The sequence below is a fragment of the Rhinatrema bivittatum genome, chromosome 5 (genome assembly GCF_901001135.1).
Source record: "Rhinatrema bivittatum chromosome 5, aRhiBiv1.1, whole genome shotgun sequence".
NCBI classification, from domain to species: domain Eukaryota; kingdom Metazoa; phylum Chordata; class Amphibia; order Gymnophiona; family Rhinatrematidae; genus Rhinatrema; species Rhinatrema bivittatum.
In genome coordinates this window covers 338,414,426-338,433,423 of record NC_042619.1, presented here as the reverse complement: position 1 = coordinate 338,433,423, position 18,998 = coordinate 338,414,426, and the positions used below count along the sequence as shown (strand labels likewise).

The window sequence follows — 18,998 nt, the reverse complement described above, 5'->3', positions numbered from 1 at the left end:
TATGTCTTCCCCCCCCTGGCCGCTGAATAGAGAACCATCCCTCAGAGGTAATTCTGGTGGCCCCCAAGTGGCCTCGACGACCATGGTTTGCGGACCTCATCAGTCTCGCGGTGGAGGAACCACTTCGTTTCCCGCTTCTGCCGAACCTGCTTCATCAAGGGCCTGTTTGTTTCGATCAGGTAGATCACTTTTGTCTCGCGGCATGCCGTTTGAGAGGCGATGTCTGAAAGGCAAAGGTTATTCTGATCTGGTGGTTGCCACCCTTCTGAGGTCGTGCAAGACATCGACTTCCTTAGCGTATGTGCGAGTTTGGAAGGCTTTTGATTCATGGTGTGTTTCTTGTGCGATTATATCCACTCGGGCGTCCGTTTCCACTATTTTAGCCTTTCTACAGGACGGTCTGGCTAAGGGTCTGTCCTGTAGTTCATTGCGCGTACAGGTGGCAGCTCTCGGTTGCTTCCGTGGCTCTGTGGAAGGAAGGACTTTGGTGGCGAATCCTGATGTTGCTCTGTTCTGGAGGGGGGCAAAGTATCTGCGCCCGCTGTTGAATGCTCCGTGGTCCTCAAGGCCCTGTGCGCGCCACCTTTTGAGCCTCTAAGGAGGGCGACCTTGAAGGACCTTACCTTGAAGGTCGTGTTTTTGGTGGCTATTGCTTCGGCACGAAGGGTTTCTGAACTTCAGGCTTTGTTCTGCAGGGAGCCTTTCTTGAGGATCTCTGAGTTGGGAGTTAATTTGCGGACGGTTCCATCTTTCCTACCGAAAGTCATTTCGTCGTTTCACTTGAACCAGTTGGTGGAGCTCCCATCATTTTCTGATATGGACAAATCTGATCCCGTTTCAAGGGACATGAAGAAGCTGGATGTGCGTAGGGCACTCCTACGCTATTTGGAAGCTACTAATGACTTTTCGTTTGTCGGATCACCTCTTTGTTCTTTGCAAGGGTCCAAAAAGGAGTAATATGGTGTTGAAAGCCACCATCTCGCGATGGTTGAAGGGGGCCATAAAGTCCGCTTATTTGCTAAGTGGTAGGTCCCTACCTGTGGGGCTAAAGGCACATTCTACACGTTCCCAGGCGGCTTCCTGGGCAGACTGTCACCAGATTTCTCCACAAGAGATCTGTAGAGCAGCCACTTGGAAATCTCTGCATACTTTCACGCGTCATTATCGGCTCTATGTCCAGGGCTCGAGGGAGGGCAATTTCGGAGCAGGCATACTGAGAGCGGGCCTCTCCAGATCCCAGCCCAAGTAGTCTCAGCTCTGGTACATCCCAGGAGTCTGGACTGATCTAGTACGTACAGGGAAAAGAAAATTAGGTCTTACCTTCAATAATTTTTGTTCCTGTAGTACCAAGGATCAGTCCAGAGACCCACCTGCAGTATGCATTTAATGCTCGGAGAGTCCGCTGCTTTCCTTCTGCTCTGGTTTTATTTAATCTGTGAAGTTCTTAAGTTCATTGATATTCTTTCTGGGTCAGGTTTCTTGTTGGGGGCAGTGACCCAATGGTTCCCCGGTTGAGCTTCATATATATAGTTAGTTTCAGTTAGGGGTCATTCTGCTTTGACATTGTGTAATATTGACAGGCTGTGGGTGGCACCCTGCTATTTATGGCAGTCCCTGTCAAATCTTGCTCTGTCTCCATCTGCTGGTGCGGAGGCAAAACCCAGGAGTCTGGACTGATCCTTGGTATTACAGGAGCGAAAATTATCGAAGGTAAGACCTAATTTTCTTGAATGTGCTATGGAATTCTCTAAATCAGTTCTTCTGGAGACAGCTTAGATGGAACTGGGACCAGCCTTTCTGAAGGATGCCTCTTTTAATTTGATATGCATTTCAGCTAGGAGCATGGTCTCTATCGTGGCAGTCGAGTGCTTGCTGTGGCTTTAAAATTAGTCAGTAGATTCAATTTCAAAGAGTAATTTAACTAAACTTTCCTTTAAGAGAAAGTTGTTTGGTGAAGATCAGGAGAAATTTGCCAGGGCATAGGATGTGTCTAGTGCCCAGTCTTTCTGAAGGTAAGCCAAAAGGGTCTTCACTGCAGACTTTTTCCAGGAACAGGTTCCAGGACTCGAAGAGAATTGTCAGGTCATTCAAGGAGCCAGAGATTAAGACCTTTTAGTAAATTAAAGTCTTTCCTGTTCATTCCCCAGACCAGTCCAGATAACTGGGTTTTGCATCCCTACCAGCAGATGGAGGCAGAAAATAAAAATTTATCAGGCACTGCTACATAACTGAGTGCTACCTATAGTCCCTCAGTATTTCTGTCTCCAGCAGATGGTAGAGGTATAAAACCTGCAGTCTGGAGTTTAAAAAAAAAATACTAGACTCCTCTGATGTCCTCTCTTCAATTCCCTGCCACTGGATTCTTACTGAACATAGGAAAGTATCCCTTTACTTTATTTTTTTTTTGGGGGGGGCGGGCAGGGGAGCCATCTATTTAAAAAAAAAAAAAAAAAAAAAAAAAAAAAAAAAAGCAGAAGTCAGTTACTGCGCAAGTTGGCATTGGTGACCATGCAGCATCCATAGAGCCGGGGCAGGGATGAGAGGTAGCGGCAATGGCGTAGTAGCAGCCCTGGGGTCCGGAGCAGCTTAACCAGGTGGTGATTTTGCAGTAGTGTGGTGGTTCGTGCAGGAGTGGTCTGCAGCATGACTCCAGCTGCGGAGCATGGGAAATCCTGTTGGGCCTGCGGAGAGAATCGATCACATTTCAGTATGCCAGCACTATGTGCCGGGTGTGTCTCCGGAGGAGAAGGAAGCTCCATGGAGACTGTAGAGAGCAGGCAGTTCACCTGATTGGCGGGGGCCAGCAATGAGGCCTATTCTAGTGCTGAAGGAGCGGCAGCCATGTTGCCTCCACATGGCAAGAAGCAAGCAGTTTCAAGGGAGGACAGGGATTCACTGTCCCCATTATTGTCGATGGTCCAAGGCTTAGCTGAGTACCTGGAGAGTATTATGGAACCTACTACTAATTTAGTGGATGACAGCTGCAGTGATAATAGCCATGTACAGGTCAAATGGAGTGGAGGAGTAGCCTAGTGGTTAGAGCAGCAGGCTATAAACCAGGAGACCAGGTTTGAGTCCCACTGTTACTCCTTGTGACCTTGGGCAAGTCACTTTACCCTCCATTGCCTCAGGTAGAAACTTCAATTGTAAGCTCTCTGGGGATAGAGAAGTACCTGAATGTAATTCACTTTGAAGCACTGAAAAAGTGGAATGTAAATCTAAATAAATAAAATATTATCTCCCTTCTTTCAAGTGCTCTTACTCTTAATTTTGGTGGTGCTCTTTCTGGGGGAAAAAAACAAACCAAAAAAACAAAAAAAACCCCCAAAACCCTGCTGGTTTACTTTCACTTTTCCTTCTGATCATTGCTCTGTGCTCCATTAATATCTGTGTTCTCTGTGAAGTAGAACTGCTCAGTTTATACCTTTCTCTAGGTCTGTTATTATATAATAATTATAATTGGTTCCTTGCAAACTGTTTGTTTTTTAAGATCCAGTATAACTGCATTTCTGTTTTGTATAGCTGTTCTTTAATAATCTGCTTAATATTGGCACAGAGGTGCTGAGGGATCTTTAATAGCTTAAGCACGAATAAAGTTCCAGAAAGTGTCCTGCTCTACTCAGCTTGTCCCAGGTTCAACTGTTTGTTTGTTTCCCTCCCACCCTACCCCTCTACCCACCCACCCCTGGCCTTAGATTCTAATATAGACTGACTAAATTAGCATTAGCAACAAGATATATTAGTAAATTGTTACCATCTAAGAATCACCAATCCAAAACTTTACCAATATGAGACCTATCCGTTGCAACTGTTGTGGAGCCTTTATTCTGAGGGAAAGCATCTGGAAACTTAGAACTTGCCCAATCTGTGCACAACTCTCTTCTATGAAAAAGGTGCTGACTGACGTTAAAGCTCAATTAGCTTTAATTACAAGAAATACACCCACATTGCATTACTCAGAAAATAATTCCCCAATACCAAAGAATAACCAGGAGTCAAGAAAAAGAAATACAGTAGGCTCAGGTAGGATTACACATGTGTCCCATAGTCACCCATTCGTGACAGATTTGCAGCCAACAAGTATACCCCCCCACTCAAGCAGGTCATTAAATAAATCATTAAAAACCAGGATTACAGTGGGCTCTGGTAGAATTGGACCAGTTACTAGGAGACACACACAGTATCAAATGCAACAAGAACAAAAAGCCTTCCCTATATTAAAAACTGAAGTCCTAGAGAAAAACATTGAAGTGTTACCAGAAAAGAGAGAAAACCAATGCATGCAGAATTTCAAGATACATAACCAAAAGAAAAAGCAAATTGAGATGGATAACTCTGGCATCAGTGGCACAACTGCAAAAGGAAAGAGTGAAGTGAATAACAAATCTCAACTAAAGTCTCATAAGGAGTACAGGAAAAGCAATAATCTTAAAGAGAGCACCTGGAAAGCTATGACCACAAATGCTCATAGTTTGGGAAATAAAATACCAGATCTGCAGGCCCTAATGACAGAGGCAGAAGTGGACATTGTTGCTATCACAGAGACATGGTTCACAGAATCTCATGATTGGGATACGGCAATACCAGGCTATAACTTGTTAAGGAAGGACAGAGTGGATAGAAAGGGGGTGGTGTGGCTCTTTATGTCAGAAACAATATCCAAGCATCTGAGCTGCAAGGAAGTTGGGGCAAGGAAGAAGCACTATGGGTCGACCTAAAAAAAGATGACGGAGCATCCATTTATATTGGAGTGGTTTACAGGCCCCCGAACCAAAAGGAAGAGCTGGACAGAGACCTGGTTGAAGACATCCATAAGATAGGTAAGAAGGGAGAAGTGGTGATCGTTGGTGACTTTAATATGCCAGATGTAGACTGGAAAATCCCATCTGCAGAATCTAAAAATAGTAGAGCAATAGTGGATGCCATGCAAGTAACTTTGTTCAAACAAATGGTATTAGAACCCACGAGAGAAGGAAATATACTCGACTTAGTGCTCACTAATGGAGATAATGTCTCTGATTTCCAGGTGGGCGCCCACCTCAGCACCAGTGATCATCAAACGGTATGGTTTAATATCACTAAAAGAATATGGAAAAGAAGTATAAAGACCAGAGTTTTACAGTTCAAAAACACGGACTTTGACGAAATGGGGAAGTACCTAGAGGAAGAACTAAATGGATGGGAGAATGAGAGAGATGTGGATCAGCAGTGGATCAATCTAAAAGGAGCAATCACCAAGGCAACTACTCTTTATGTTAGAAATGTAAAGAAAAGCAAAAGAAAAATGAAACCTATCTGGTTCTCAAACGAGGTGGCTGACAAAATTAAAGCTAAAAGAACAGCATTTAAGAAATATAAAAGATCCCAAAGGGAGGAGCACAAAGAAGAATATTTGATTCAACTGAGGGAGACGAAGAAATTAATCAAGTTGGCAAAAAGTCAAGTGGAAGAGAGGATTGCCAAGGAGATAAAAAATGTGACAAAACATTTTTCAGATACATCAGCGAAAAGAGAAAAGTCCATAGTGGTATAGTGAAATTGAAAGGTGGAAATGATCAATGTGTGGAGAGAGACGAAGAAATGGCAGAAATATTAAATGAATACTTCAGCTCTGTGTTCACTAAAGAAGACCCTGGAGAAGGACCATTTCTACACAAGAAGCTGGAGGGTAGTGGAATAGATGAAAATCATTTTACAGTAGAAAATGTATGGGAAGAGCTAAAGAATCTGAAAGTGGACAAAGCCATGGGGCCTGATGGGATTCATCCAAGGATTCTGAGGGAGCTCAGAGATGTGCTGGCGGGTCCGCTGTGTGACCTGTTCAATAGATCCCTAGAAACGGGAGTGGTGCCGAGTGATTGGAGAAGAGCGGTGGTGGTCCCGCTTCACAAGAGTGGGAACAGAGAAGAGGCTGGTAACTACAGACCGGTTAGCCTCACTTCGGTGGTGGGAAAAGTAATGGAGTCACTGTTGAAAGAGAGAATAGTGAACTATCTACAGTCCGGAGAATTGATGGACCAGAGGCAGCATGGATTCACCAGGGGAAGATCCTGTCAGACAAATCTGATTGACTTTTTCGACTGGGTAACCAAGGAATTGGATCAAGGAAGAGCGCTAGATGTCATCTACTTGGATTTCAGCAAAGCTTTTGATACGGTTCCGCACAGGAGACTGGTGAATAAAACAAAAAGCTTGGGAGTGAGTGCCGAAGTGGTGACCTGGATTGCAAACTGGTTGACGGACAGAAGACAATGCGTGATGGTAAATGGAACTTTCTCTGAAGAGAGAGCGGTTTTAAGTGGTGTACCGCAAGGATCGGTGTTGGGACCGGTCCTGTTCAATATCTTTGTGAGCGACATTGCAGACGGGATAGAAGGTAAGGTTTGTCTTTTTGCGGACGACACTAAGATCTGCAACAGAGTGGACACGCCGGAAGGAGTGGAGAGAATGAGACGGGATTTAAGGAAGCTGGAAGAGTGGTCGAAGATATGGCAGCTGAAATTCAATGCCAAGAAGTGCAAAGTCATGCATTTGGGGAGTGGAAATCCGAATGAACTGTATTCGATGGGGGGGGAAAGGCTGATGTGCACTGAGCAGGAGAGAGACCTTGGGGTGATAGTGTCTAATGATATGAAGTCGGCGAAACAATGCGACAAGGCGATTGCAAAAGCCAGAAGAATGCTGGGATGCATAGAGAGAGGAATATCGAGTAAGAAAAGGGAAGTGATAATCCCCTTGTACAGGTCCTTGGTGAGGCCTCACCTGGAGTACTGTGTTCAATTCTGGAGACCATATCTACAAAGAGACAAGGACAAGTTGGAAGCGGTACAGAGAAGGGCGACCAGGAAGGTGGAGGGTCTTCATCGGTTGACATACGAGGAGAGATTGAAGAATCTAAATATGTACACCCTGGAGGAAAGGAGGAGCAGGGGTGATATGATTCAAACTTTCAGATACTTGAAAAACTTTAACGATCCAAAGACAACAACAAACCTTTTCCAACAGAAAAAAATCAGCAGAACCAGAGGTCACGAGCTGAGGCTCCTAGGAGGAAGACTAAGAACCAATGTCAGGAAGAATTTCTTCACGGAGAGAGTGGTGGATGCCTGGAATGCCCTTCCGGAGGAAGTGGTGAAGTCCAAAACTGTGAAGCACTTCAAAGGGGCATGGGATAAACATTGTGGATCCATCAGGTCCAGAGGACACGTATAAAAGAGCAGGTAGCAAAACACTGCACGGAGCGGCAGTAGCCACAGAGGCATTCACGGAGTGGGATGCCAGTGGCCAGTGGTAGGTGTCCACCTTCACGGAGCGGAAGGATGGAGGGCTGTCATCTCCCAATTAAATAAAAAAAAAACAGAAAACAAAACAGGGATGGGATCCATCAGGTCTAGAGGACACATATAAAGAGCAGGTAGTAAAATACTGCACGGAGCGGCAGTAGCCACAGAGGCATTCACGGAGCGGGATGCCAGTGGCCAGTGGTAGGTGTCCATATAAAGAGCAGGTAGTAAAATACTGCACAGAGCGGCAGTAGCCACAGAGGCATTCACGGAGCGGGATGCCAGTGGCCAGTGATAGGTGTCCACCTTCACGGAGCGGAAGGATGGAGGGCTGTCATCTCCCAATTAAATAAATAAATAAAAAAACCAGGGATGGGATCCATCAGTTCTAGAGGACGCATATAAAGAGCAGGTAGTAAAACACTGCATGGAGCGGCAGTAGCCACAGAGGCATTAACGGAGCGGGATGCCAGTGGTAGGTGTCCACCTTCAGAGTAGAAGGATGAAGGGCATCCATCTCCCAATTAAAAAAAAATAAAAAAAAGAAAAAAACAGGGATGGGTTCATGGGCTATAGGTATTACCAATTATTAGGCTTTTCAATATTTGATGATAGTTAATGTGACTTTCAAGGCATGCTTCACTTTCGCTGCATGTCCGGCATGACTCCCTGCTTCAATGACAGGGGAAAAGAAAAACTGATACTTCACACATTTCCAGCATTGCCCTCTGCTTCATGGCAGAGAGCTATGCTGCCGCTTACCCAACTAATCAAACTTAATATTTCACTTGGAAGCAGCTCCATCACTGCTCTCTACATTAATAGTGGGGGTGAAAAGGGAATTAGAACATAAGGTTACTAAGAGCCAAGAGAAACAGTTAAGTATGAGAAAAAATAAGTGTAAGGCTTGCTGGGCAGACTGCCGTCATTTCTATGTTTCTATGTAAATTCTGACAGGCCCCAAAAAAGGCACTGTCACAGCAAGAGAAGGAACTTTGCCCAGGTGAACTTTAAAATCTTGTTTCTGTGAAAAATGAAGAGGCCCTTGTCCTGAATCACTGAAGGATACCTTATCAGATGTGCCTGTTTGTCCGTTCCAGTTCAAATATAAAACAGAGAGAGAGACAACTTAAGATTCTAAGCAAGTGTCAGGGATGGCCAGGCAAGCAGAGGTCAGAAAGACCCTCACATTTAGAAGGGGGGGGGGGGCAGCCTGAGATGGAGAGAAACACTCTGACACGCAGCTTGGCATACAGACATGGTAATTCTCACCCTGAAGGAATTAGGAAAAAGGACCTGCAACATGGCAGTGCCTGTCCCGAAGTAATGGGGAGGGGGGAAAAAGACCTGCAATGCTGCAAAAGACCCTCCATCCACCACGAGGTTATGCATATTCATCAGCTGGGAAGTATAAGATGGGGGCAAAGAAGAAGAGGGGGGCGCAAACCCTAAATGCAAACCTTGGGAGAGAAGGCAAAGAACGTAACCCCTGGGGAGAGAGGCCCTGAAACCAAAAGGAGGAGAGAGGCTGAAGCGGGGAACCCTCTGAAGAAAAGAGGAAGAGAGCACAAACCCGGAGAGCGAGAGCCTGTACTGAGGTATCCCTGAAAGCAAAGGGGGGCTAGAAGCAAATCAGCCCTCCCTGCTATCGAGCAGGGAGAAGAAGAGGTGGGGCCAGGTGATCTGAGAGAGGAGATCCCCGGGTCAAGTGTGGAGAGTGACACGGAGTCATAGACGGTGAAGGATAAGAACCAGCCCAGACAGCCGGCAAGCAACAGAGCTAGAAGCTAGCCTCCTTTCTGCACAGCCTGCCTGCTCTGCCAGCACCAAGCCCAGGAAGCAAGCCTCTCCCCTGCCCACATTCTCCAGTTCTTCAGCTGGAATCTGCTTCAGAGGTGAACAGAGGTATTACCTGAAGTTGGAATCAGGGATAAGTAAGTTAGCCATAAGTATTAATATCTTAAGCCAGCTAAGATTTATGACGTGTGAAACTACCCAAGATACAGAACTTTCTCTAGGGAAAACTGGTGCTTAGTGGCTGATATGTGTGCCTGAGTTTGAAACCAACATGGAGACTATGACTGACCCTGAATTCTCTGCTGCCTTGGCCTGCTTGCAATTTTGGCCATGGGAACATTAAATGCCCTATTGACCCTAATTTGGAGAAATTTCAGGAGACATCTGGACAGCAGCAGGAGCTGTCAAAAACTTACTATGGAGGGTCATGGGGTTACAAAAAAGCAGTAGGAAAAGGTCAGAATCTCACAGGCTAACGTTTCAACTACGGTGGCACCAGTGAAATCAGTGTCTTGAAAACCTCCCTGAGGGTGAAAACCTGGCAGGACAAAGGACTAACAGAAGATTGATGTAAATATCAGGCAAGTGGGCCCCAATTTGGGAGGAGGGTCAGGCTAACATAGGTTTAATTCATCTCGTTTTGACATAAGAAACTGTGTACGTGATACTTCCATAGGTTCATGCAATTTAGGGATTGAGACTGTCTGTATCTATAAAAAGAAGACTTTACTAATATACGGAGAGAAACAGAAGGTAGAGCTTCTCCTGAGTGTCTGGCTGGGAGAGGTCCTGTCCCTCTGTTCCTCCCAAGGGTGCCTGCAGAGCTTATTGATATACAATAAAAAAATTAATATTTGGTTACCCAAAACTTTGGTTTGGTATCCTTGTGTCTGTGGAGAAGCGCCTTAAGCGTGATTTAGCGCTTAACATGGCCAGGATGTTAGAGATAGCTATTCTTTTCTAAATGCTATGTCCTGCCAAATCTGAATAAATAAGTCTATTTCTGAGGAGAATACACGTTGTCTTTTCCCTGACTTAGGATCGCAAGTAAGGTGGGAGGGCAGCTGGCAGTGTCTTGTAGCAGACAGATCCTTGTACCCCTAAACCTTTGTTCTGTTCCTCCATAAGGTGTACCTATCCAAGAGAGGGGCAGGGGGCAAATGGCCACAGGTGCAGAGTTCCCAATATCCAGCTAAGGTGAGAAAAGTGGACCTGCCAGTCTAGGAGACTTCTTTGTCTCCTGGATCGTAAAGGTTAGGAGATGACACAGGGTCCTCGACAGATTTGGCCACATCGGGGGACCCTCTAGGGCAGAGCTTTCCAAACTGTGTGTCGGGACACGTTAGTGTGTCGCCTGCAGTGTGCAGGTGTGTCGCGCAAGCCCGGTCAACTCTGATGCGAGTTTGGGCTTTTTTTTTTTCTAGAGATTCACTTTTTTTTTTTGGTTTATGGGTTGCTTATTATTGGGTGATTTTTGCTGTCAATCGCGTTTTTTTGGGGGGCTTGGTGGGTGGAACGAGCCCAGCCATCCTTGCATTGGCTGCTGCTGCCGATGAGGCCTGGCCATGAGGAGTACTGACTGCAAGCAGCAGTGTCTGGTGATCATGGAAGGGAGTGAAGCACTTAACTGGCAACAATAAAAAAGACGAGGTACATGAGTGTGGGGGCCAGACATGTGCTGGGGGGAGAGAGATAAGTGAGTGGGGGGAAAACGTGCTGGGGGGACAGACATGTGCTTGAAGGGGAGAGATATGAGTGTGTGGGGGCCAGACATGTGCTGGGGGGAGGAGAGAGATGAGTGTGTGGGGGACAGACAATTTGTTTTATTATTGTTTCTCATAAATTATAACAATAACATGAATCTTGGAATATATATTTTTAATATAAATTTAAGGTTTTCATGAGATAGGTTGTGTCGTGAAACATTTTATTTATGTATATATTTAAGGAAACATACATAAATTGTCGAAATATGTTTCGTTCGTTTAACCTCTGGTTTACTAGTAGACTGAATTACCTTGTCGTGAAATTATGTTTGTCTAAAAAGTGGGTCACCAACATGAAAAGTTTGGAAAGCTCTGCTCTAGGGGTACATGGAGATGATACTGAAGATTGCGCTTCTTAAGTGGACAAGGATCACATGGATCTGGAGGAGGTTCCATTGACCGCAGGGAATGACCATAGGGTAGTCTGATTGTTCAGGAAGGAGGAATTATGACCTCATTCCACATGTTCTGGAGAAACTGGGGATAAAGGTCATGCAGGAAGAGTCTGACAATGAACATAAGAACATGCCATACTGGGTCAGACCAAAGGTCCATCAAGCCCAGCATTCTGTCTCCAACAGTGGCCAATTCAGGCCATAAGAACCTGGCCAAGTACCTAAAAATTGTCTATCCCATGTTACTGTTGCTAGTAATAGCAGTGGCTATTTTCTAAGTCAGCATAACTAATAGGTAATGGACTTCTCCAAGAACTTATCCAATCCTTTTTTAAACCCAGCTACATTAACTGCACTAATCACATCCCCTGGCAACAAATTCCAGAGTTAAATTGTACGTTGAGTGAAAAAGAACTTTGTCGAATTAGTTTTAAATGTGCCACATGCTAAGTTCATGGAGTTCCCCCTAGTCCTTCTGTTATCCGAAAGAGTAAATAACCGATTCACATTTACCCATTCTAGACCTCTCATGATTTTAAACACCTCTATCATATCCCCTCCTCAGCCGTCTCTTCTAGAAGCTGAACAGTCCTAAATTCTTTAGTCTTTCCTCATAGGGGAGCTGTTCCATTCCCTTTATCATTTTGGTCGCCCTTCTCTGTACCTTCTCCATCGCAACTATATCTTTTTTTGAGATGCGGCGACCAGAATTGTACATAGTATTCAAGGTGTGCGGTCTCACCATGGAGCGATAGAGGCATTATGACATTTTCCATTTTATTCACCATTCCCTTTCTCATAATTCCCAGCATTGTTTGCTTTTCTGACTGCCGCAGCACACTGAACCGAAGATTTCAATGTGTTATCCACTATGACACCTAGATCTCTTTCTTGGGTGGTAGCTCCCAATATGGAACCTAATTTTGTGTAACTATAGCATGGGTTATTTTTCCTTGCACTTATCCACATTAAATTTCATCTGCCATTTGGATGCCCAATTTTCCAGTCTCACAAGGTCTTCCTGCAATTTATCACAATCCACTTGTGATTTAACTACTCTGAATAATTTTGTATCATCTGCAAATTTGATTACCTCACTCATCGTATTCCTTTCCAGATCATTTATAAATATATTGAAAAGCACAGGTCCCAAAACAGATCCTTGAGACACTCCACTGCCCATTTCCCTCCACTGAGAAAATTGTCCATTTAATCCTACTCTGTTTCCTGTCTTTTAGCCAGTTTGTAATCTACGAAAGTATATCGCTACCTTTCTCACAGGACAAGCAGGATGGTTGTCCTCACAAATGGGTGACATCGAGGATGGAGCCCACCACGGAAAACTTCTGTCAAAGTTTAAACAGAACTTTGACTGGCCCCTACTGGGCATGCCCAGCAAGGCACTGATGCTGCAGCCAGCAGGGGTCTCCCTCCAGTCTTCTTTTTTCCGCGCAGCAGCTGCCACGCGGTGAAAGGAGCTCTCTTACCACGTTCCTGACAGGAATTTGGTTTTTTCTTTCCGAAGAAAATTTGCCCCTCAGGGGTCTCCCTTCGACAAATTTTTGTCACCTTCGCGGAATCGGTAAGTTTTTTGCCGATTTTCGACTGCCGTCTATTTTAGCCCTCGAGGCCTGTTGGCACTTACCGATCCCGCGGCTAAATTTGGCCCTAGGCCATGGCGACGGGGTTCCGTCGTTGTCCGGATTGTACCCGGACTATGTCAATCACAGACCCCCATAGGGTCTGTGTTCTGTGTTTGGGAAGTGAGCATGATGTCCTGACTTGCACTAAATGTGCCCTAATGACACCTAAGGGTCGAAAAGCCAGGATGGAGAAGATGGGGCTCCTCTTCCATGCACCCACCCCAACACCATCGATAGCATCGACGTCATCGGAACCGGCACCGTCGAAGTTGCACCACCACCGTCAACCCTCCGGTGACCGTCCACCACCGATGACTTCTCGGCCGTCGACTCCTGTCCCCTCCCCGGATGGGCGAGGAGATCGGAAGGACAAGCATCGCCATCGGTGGCACAAGTCTCGGCCCGTCGAGGATCCACAGCCATCGACCTCTGAACAGGCCGAGCCACCGACAAAAAAGCCTCGGTCAGACCTGGCACCGTCCACGTCTCGTTCGCAGGCACCGAGGAAACCCTCACCCTCTCGGGGTGTGGGAGCCGTGATCCCACCGGTTACGGTGGTCCCTCCGGCTCTGCCTCAGCCTCCCTCTCCCGTTGAGCCGGGTATCGTTACCCCTGGTCTCCGGGCAGAACTGGACCGGCTGGTCCAGGAGGCCATCGAGAAAGCGATGCGAAGGTTCCAGCCTCCACCGGCACCGTCTCCGGCACCGATTCCGGCACCGCCTCAGGCACCGACCTCGGCACCGACTCCGCCACCGAGGAGAGAACCGACCACCGAGCCTCTAGTGGAAGCGCTGGCACCGCTACTGAATCGTATGGAGGCACTCATGCGGGCCCTTCCATCGGTGATTCCAGTAGCACAGACTACACCGTCATCTCCGGCAGGATTCTCATCGGCAGGAGAAACACCGTTTCGGATTCCCCCGTCCGGTGTAGTCCCATCGGTGCCTTCGCATACCTCTCCACCGATTTATCCCTCGGCTCCATCGATTCCAAGACCGGCACCGATTCCATCGGCAGCCCCGAAGCCCTCGATGCCGTTCACAGTTCCGCTTGCAGCACCGATTCCATCCAGATTTCCATCGATGCCTTTGGATCCTCAACCAGGTCCTTCAGGACTGCAAGCCCCACATGATCCTTATGATACCTGGGGTGATGATACATCTTCTGATACAGATTTACCATCCCCACCATCTCCTACAGAGAGTAGAAAATGATCTCCTCCTGAAGATCTCTCCTTTATTAATTTTGTAAAGGAGATGTCAGAAATTGTGCCTTTTCAACTGCAATCTGAGACCGATGACAGGCACCAAATGATGGAACTGCTCCAATTTCTGGATGCCCCAAAAATCATCGCTTCCATCCCCATTCACCAGGTATTTCTGGATCTTTTAAAGAAAAACTGGGAATCTCCTTCATCTGTGTCACCAGTTAATAAGAAAGCTGACTCCACATACCTCATTCAGTCAGCACCAGGATTTCAAAAGCCTCAACTGGATCATCGCTCTGTTGTAGTTGAGTCTGCACAAAAGAAGGCCAAGCGCCTAAAACCATACTCTTCCACTCCCCCTATCAAGGACAACAAATTCCTTGATAGTGTGGGAAGGAAAGTGTATCATGGGGCTATGTTGATATCTCGCATAGCTTCATACCAACTTTACAATGCTCAATACAACAGAGCCATCCTTAAACAGATGCAGGACTACGCTGACACGTTACCGGACCAATACCAGCCACAGCTTCAAGCCCTCCTTCACAAAGGATTTGAGGCTGGGAAGCACGAGATCAGAACGGCCTACGATATCTTCGATGCTTCCACAAAAGTCTCAGCTACTGCCATCTCAGCCAGACATTGGGCTTGGTTAAAGTCATCCAACCTTCGCCCAGAGGTCCAGGATCGTCTAGCCGATTTACCCTGCTTAGGGGACAATCTGTTTGGAGAACAGATTCAACAAATTGTGGCAGAATTGAAGGATCACCACGAGACGTTGAAACAACTTTCGTCTGTTCCATCTGAGGTATCCTCCAAACCACCACCTAAGAAGGACTCTAAAAAGTCTTTCTTTCGGCCACGTCATTATTACCCTCCGTCGGCTAGGCCTCGTCCGGCTCGATCCTCCACCAGACCTCAGCCACGCCAACCTCGGAAACAAAGACCTGCTGTAGCCCCACCTCCTGGCCCTGCGGCAGGCCTTTGACTTCCCGGTACGGAGCACATGCCACATCCCACTTCCCGACATCCCTGTGGGGGGTCGTCTGTGCCACTTTTTACAGCATTGGATACAGATTACCTCAGATCAGTGGGTGCTGGCAATTATCGCACAGGGTTACCACCTCAACTTCATAACTCTTCCGGCAGACTCCCCGCCTCTACAAGCATGGAGTCTATCCAGCCACTTGACTCAATTACAACAGGAAGTATCCCTTCTTTTGCAATCAAATGCTATAGAACCTGTCCCTCCCTCTCAACGAGGCAAGGGATTCTACTCCAGGTATTTCCTAATTCCAAAGAAGTCAGGGGGGCTACGTCCCATTTTGGACCTTCGGGCCCTCAACAAGTACCTTCAAAAAGAAAAGTTCAAGATGGTAACCCTGGGCGCGCTACTCCCTCTGCTGCAAAGGGGGGATTGGCTGTGCTCCCTCGACCTAAAGGATGCTTATACCCACATTGCGATAACACACTCCCATCGCAAGTATCTGCGGTTTCTGGTAGGCCGCGACCATTATCAATACCGAGTACTACCTTTCGGTGTGGCATCTGCTCCACGAGTCTTCACCAAATGCCTCGTAGTGGTAGCAGCATTCCTCAGGAAGGAAGGTGTCCACGTCTACCCCTATCTGGACGATTGGCTAATCAGGGCCTCCACCCCTCAGATTGCCCAGTCCTCCCTACAATTGACAATCAACACACTCCTTTCCTTAGGGTTTCTTGTCAATTACGAGAAATCTTGCTTAGTCCCATCTCAAACCTTATCTTTCATTGGGGCAGACTTGGACACCTTACAGGCAAAGGCCTACCTTCCGCTTCAACGGGTCCAAACTCTCATGTCCCTAGCTCGCCAGCTCCAGTCTCAAGACACGGCCACGGCTCGCCAATTCCTCATTCTCCTAGGACACATGGCATCCTCAGTTCAAGTCACTCCCATGACCCGACTAGCCATGAGAGTGGCACAATGGACTCTGCGACACCAATGGATTCAAGCTTCTCAGCGCCTGTCCTCCATAGTCGCAGTTACACAAGCGCTTCGCCTGTCTTTAACCTGGTGGACGACTCAAGTCAATCTCCTTCAGGGCTTACCCTTTCTCTACCAGATCCACAAGTAATCCTGACCACCGACGCTTCCCACATCGGTTGGGGGGGCTCATGTAGACGATTTCCAAACCCAAGGGTTATGGTCACCAGAGGAAGCCAAACACCAGATAAATTTTTTGGAACTTCGAGCAATCCGCTACGCGCTCAGAACGTTCAAAGATCGTCTCTCGAATCAGATAATCTTAATCCAGACAGACAACCAAGTGGCCATGTGGTACATAAACAAGCAGGGAGGCACAGGCTCTTTCCTTATGTGTCAGGAAGCTGCGCAGATTTGGGCAGAGGCCCTCTCCCACTCCATGTACCTCAGGGCCACTTACCTGCCGGGAGTAGACAATGTATTGGCAGATCAGCTGAGCCGGGTCTTCCAACCACACGAGTGGTCACTCGATCCTCTGGTAGCGACCTCTCTGTTTCACAAGTGGGGTTTTCCCCGCATAGATCTCTTTGCGTCCCCTCAGAACCACAAAGTAGACAATTACTGCTCTCTCATTCGGAGCCAGCACTCTCGGCCGAGGGATGCCTTCTCCCTCAAGTGGACATCAGGTCTGCTCTATGCATTCCCTCCACTTCCTCTTCTGTCAAGGACTCTCGTGAAGCTTCGCCAGGACGGAGGAACCATGATCCTGATAGCACCCCACTGGCCACGCCAGGTGTGGTTTCCCATACTCCAGGATCTCTCCATCCGCAGGCACATCCCTCTGGGAACGGATCCGCATCTGCTCACTCAGAACGACGGATGCCTCCTCCATCCCAACCTCCAAGCCTTGTCCCTGACGGCATGGATGTTGAAAGGTTAGTCCTTCAGCCTTTTAACCTTTCGGATTCGGTTTCTCGTGTCCTGATAGCTTCACGAAAGCCCTCCACCAGAAAATCCTATTCGTATAAATGGAAAAGGTACACATCATGGTCACTTCTCAGTCCCTTGATCCCCTTTCCTGTCCAATCTCTAAGTTCTTGGACTATTTATGGCATCTATCGGAATCAGGTCTTAAAACCTCTTCCATTAGGATGCATGTCAGTGCGGTAGCCGCTTTCCATAAAGGTATAGAGGGTGTCCCTATTTCAGTACAACCCCTGGTAACACGCTTTCTTAAAGGCTTGCTCCATCTGAAGCCACCCTTACGTCCTCCGGCCCCATCTTGGGACCTTAATCTGGTTCTTGGTCGTCTAATGAAACCACCTTTCGAACCTCTGCACTCCTGTGAATTAAAGTATCTCACATGGAAAGTGTTATTCCTTTTGGCTATCACTTCAGCTCGCAGGGTTAGTGAACTACAGGCCCTAGTTACCTATCCGCCTTACACTAAGCTCCTGCAGGACCGGGCGGTACTCCGCACTCACCCTAAATTTTTACCTAAGGTAGTTTCTGAGTTTCATATTAATCAATCCATCATACTACCTATCTTTTTTTCCCAGGCCCCACTCCAACTCCGGGGAACAGACTCTGCATACCCTAGACTGCAAACGAGCTCTAGCTTTTTATCTAGACCGTACAGTTACTCACAGGAAGAGCACTCAATTGTTTGTCTCTTTCCATCCTAACAAGTTAGGACAACCTGTGGGTAAGCAGGCTCTTTCCTCCTGGTTGGCGGACTGCATTTCTTTTTGCTATCGGCAAGCTGGCATTCCTTTTCAAGACCGTGTAAAAGCACACTCTGTGAGGGCCATGGCGACTTCGGTGGCACACCTTCGATCGGTGCCGCTTCCTGACATCTGTAAAGCTGCAACCTGGAGTTCTCTCCATACCTTTGCAGCCCACTATTGTTTGGACAAAGCTGGAAGACAGGACTCCATCTTCGGCCAATCTGTCTTGCGTAACCTTTTTCCAACATGATGTACCAACACCCTTTCACCTTCCCGGTAGGGTGCGGATGCCCTTACCAAATTCCACCCCAGTTGTTGTGCCTGTTGCACGTCGTTGGGTGCATTTGGTGCAAGTCAGGACATCCTCAGCTCGGTACTCACCCATTTGTGAGGACAACCATCCTGCTTGTCCTGTGAGAAAGCAAATGTTGCTTACCTGATGTAACAGGTGTTCTCACAGGACAGCAGGATGTTAGTCCTCACGAAACCCGCCCGCCACCCCGCGGTGTTGGGTTCGTTTTGTTTTTACTTTTTAGGCACTGCCTGTAGCTTTGAAAATCAGACTGGAGGGAGACCCCTGCTGGCTGCAGGGTCAGTGCCTTGCTGGGCATGCCCAGTAGGGGCCAGTCAAAGTTCTGTTTAAACTTTGACAGAAGTTTTCCGTGGTGGGCTCCATCCTCGATGTCACCCATTTGTGAGGACTAACATCCTGCTGTCCTGTGAGAACACCTGTTACATCAGGTAAGCAACATTTGCTATCCCTATCCTGGATGGGCTGCGTGGTCCACTAAAGGCTTTTCGTTTACGTAAGAAGGTGAAGAAGCTGATGATCTGGGAGTGGGATACTCTAGAGGCTGGTCTTAAAGTAAATAGGCAATGGTGAAGCTATATTCCCTGCCAGGGGAGACCTTGGAGCTCCAGATGTTCCTGAAGGTGAATGCTTTGGACTCCAAGGTGACACAAGAAGATGACCATCCCCATGGCAAGTTCAGCCTTGTTAAAGGATGATACTCAAGATCGAAAGTTGGAGATCCATTTGAAGAGAATGTTTGAGGTTTCGGCCTTGAGCCTTCAAACGATCTGTAGTAGCTTTATTTATTTATTTTATTTATTTATTTAACTGTTTTTATATACCGATGGTCATTGTGAACATCTCATTGGTTAACAAGAAACAAAAAGCAGCAACAGGCTTTACAATGAACAAGGAACTCACAAAT

The 18,998-nt window shown here is 47.0% G+C and overlaps 1 protein-coding gene across 1 annotated transcript in view; it reads left to right on the top strand.

The window, feature by feature from the left end:
• Positions 1-18,998, top strand: part of SNRNP200 (small nuclear ribonucleoprotein U5 subunit 200) — a 915,618-nt gene that overhangs the window by 485,270 nt on the left and 411,350 nt on the right. The window lies entirely within an intron of this gene.